This window comes from Xenopus laevis, chromosome 9_10L, assembly GCF_017654675.1.
Source record: "Xenopus laevis strain J_2021 chromosome 9_10L, Xenopus_laevis_v10.1, whole genome shotgun sequence".
NCBI lineage: Eukaryota > Metazoa > Chordata > Amphibia > Anura > Pipidae > Xenopus > Xenopus laevis.
Genome location: NC_054387.1, coordinates 2,494,491 through 2,497,981, shown reverse-complemented (window position 1 = coordinate 2,497,981; position 3,491 = coordinate 2,494,491).

The following is a 3,491-nucleotide window of genomic DNA, read 5'->3' as shown; positions in this document are numbered from 1 at the left end:
GAGGCGCAAACTCCTCCCACCGGTCCCACCCCCTCAAAGTCGCCATTTTAGAGAGACTATAGCGCACAACCCACGTGGTTCATAGTCGATGACACCTCCCCGCGCATGCGCGCCTTGTCTGGATGAGACCATTATAGCGACTCAGGGGGTGAACGTTTCCAGTTTTGCTTCTGCCTGACCTAAATCTATGTTATTGTTTGGTTTGTAAGCCTGATACCGCGTCTAATTTATTCGGTTAGGGAAAATATAGCTGCTTTGAAAACCTAAGAGCCGGAGACTGCTGTCATTAACGCCCCCGTTTTGCAGTGGGATCACCCCTCCTGATAATGGTAGCGGCCAGACGTCTTCCTTTCCTTTCCGAGCTGAAGCAGAGCGGCCGCCATGAGGTGAGCGGCTTGGGGGCTTTGGAAAAATGGGTCAAATACATCGTTCGTGGCTCAGTATTGGGAATACGCGGAGTTTACAAGTAGCTGAAAGGGTCACGGTACTGGGGCGGCTCGCTGAGCTTTTATTCGTCACTTTGGAGCCTCATAATCGTAATGGCGGCGCCCAGGGCCTGTGACAGGCAGTTTCCCCTCACATAGGCCTTAGTATTAGTCTATGTATTTATATACTCACCTCAGCCGTGTCTTTATTGGGTCTCTATCTGCCTCATCTTCATTATACTTGGGCTACAGCCCTTTAGCCACAAGTTACTATTAAAGGGGAACTCACCCTCGCAACTGCCTTTTGCCTAAATTTCTAAATCCTAAGCTTCTGTTCAATACACTATATCTGTTATTCCCCTTTAAATTAACTGTCCGTCTGATGTGGAGAGAGATAGTCTGGCTTTTTATTCAGCAGTTCTCCAGTTTGCAATTTCAGCCATCTGGTTGCTAGGGTCCAAATTCCCCTAGCAACCATGCACTGATTTAAATAAGAGACTGGAATATGAATAGGAGAGGCCTGAATAGAAAGATGAGGAATAAAAAGTAGCAATAACAATACATTTGTAGCCTTACAGAGCGTTTGTTTTGTTAGATGGGGTCAGTGACCCACATTTGGAAGCTGGAAAGAGTCAGAAGGACAATATATAAGAAAAAATGAAGACCAATTGAAAAGTTGCTTAGACTTAGCCACGGTAAGGGCAGAGACAGATGAGACGATTCGGGGAGATTGTCGTCCAGCGACAAATTGCCTCTTCTTCGGGCGACTAATTTCCCCAAACTGCCTCCCCGCCAGCTAGAATCGAAATCACCAGCAGGATGGCACTCGGAACCGTTCGTTTTCTGAAGTTGCCTTGCGAGGAGACTTCGGGCGACTTCGATAGACTAATCTCTCCAAGTCCCATCCTGCCAGCTTTTTAGATTCTAGCTGCCGGGGAGGCATTTCGGGGAGATTAGTCACCCGGCAACAAATCTCTTCTTCGGGCGACTAATCTCCCAGAATTCTCATATGTCTCTGCCCTAAAAGTTAACTTTTTTTTAAAACATTATTCATAAACGCAACGGCTGTTGGCAGCAGCGCATGTTTATTTTATTCTATTCTCTGGTTCTGACTCCTGAAACAATGTAGCAGCAGTGTGTTCTCTGGGATGTGTTCAGGAGTCGGGACTGATAGTGCTCAGACTGTAAGGAGCCAGGCAGATGGGTTACACTTGCAAATAACATATTGACCTCTATATGTAAATATGTTTTTTTTTTTTTTCCTTCTCCGACAGTATTTTGGTGGAGATCCCCCTATAATGACTGTGATCTGTACTCACATAACCTGTTAGTTTAAATAGGACACTGCTCCTAATCTCAGCCCTGATACAATAGACCATGCGGTTGTATTTGCTCTCAATGTGACCACAATCTCACGTGGTTATTGTCAGACAGTTGTGCAATACTTTGTATTTCGCTGCTGGCCCTGGGATCAAAGTTGGTCCTCTTGGACTCTCTATTTAGCAACACGGCCTGTTTCTTCTGGATCCGCTTTTCCAGTTGCGACCCAAATGGAGTAGTACGGCTAAGCAAGACTAAACAGGGAAGCATGGCCTGGAAGAAACTGTCAGTTACGGACAGACTGACGGCGAGCCCTGTTTATAATCTTTTAAAAGAGGGGACATAACTCCATTCAGGACGGTTCATTTGGATCTTTAAAGGCAAGTGAGCTGCTGACCTGAGGTAGAAGTACAGGTATGGGATCTGTTATTCAGAAAGCTCCGAATTATGGACTGTCTTGTCTCCCATAGACTCCATTATAATCAAATCCTAATTTTAACAGATTTCCTTTTTCTGTGTAATAATAAAACAGTCATTTGTACTTGATCCCAACTAGGATATAATTAATCATTATTGGAAGCAAAACTAGCCTATTGGGTTTAACGTTTACATGATTTTCTAATAGACTAAGCATGGAGATCCAAAATATGGAAAGATCCGTTATCTGGAATCCCCCAGGTCCTTGAACGGATCCCATACCTGTGTGCGGGGTTTACCAGTGCACCTACCTAGGCAAGACTTGACTTGTTTTATCACCGGCTTTTCTTTTTGTCTGCTGAGTTGGTGTAAAGGAGCAGTGCACTGCTGTAAGTACCCGAATAGCTGGTGACTTTAGAATTCCTGCGCGCTAAGTAAGGGGCACTGGAATGCCCTTAAACCCACGTGTATTTTTTTGGAATGATGGCTGTCCACAGATGTAGCGAGGCTAATGAGACCATGTGATATTGAATCCTACCCTGTTATAAAGTCAGTGGGGCTCTTTTATAAACACTTGGGGTGGTAACCCATGGCAACCAGATAATTGCTTTCACTGGTTGCTATGTGTTACTGCCCAGGTGCAAATTTGCCCAGTTTTTATAAATGAGCCCCACTTGTATAAACAGTAGTATTTCTGCCACCTGAAATATTTACCGTATATACTAGAGTATAAGCAGAGTTTTTCAGCCCCCAAAATATGTTGAAAAACTCTACCTCGGCTTACTCGGGTCAAGCGCAAAAACGGTCGCCGGCGTTCAAGAATAGTCGCCAAGAATATTCGCCGGCGTCCAAGAATGGTTGCCGGCATCCAAATATGAGACGCCAGCACCTCCAATGGGAGCAGAACCCCTCAATTTTTTTGATTGAAACTTACCAGAAGCTGCTGCATTTCTCACCCTAGGCTTATACTCGAGTCAATAAGCTTTCCCAGTTTTTGGAGGTAAAATTAGGTACCACGGCTTATACTCGAGTATATACAGTACCTTTAAAAAAAAAAAAAAAAAGCTTTGTTTGATGTTTGTCTAATGAGTTGCTCACTCATACTGAACAGACATTTTAATTGTTTTGGGCTTGAATGGCAGCTGCCTGGTCCCCGCCGGTGTAATTGTGGGTCAGGGATCACTCGGAAACGCAGCACTGAGCTCATTCCATACAATTAGCAGGATAAAGTTTCTATTGTAATTACCCAACATGTGAATGTAGGGACTGGTGGGGAACGTTTTCTATAATGACATCTAATACATCAATTATCTGTCTTTTCCTCTGCAG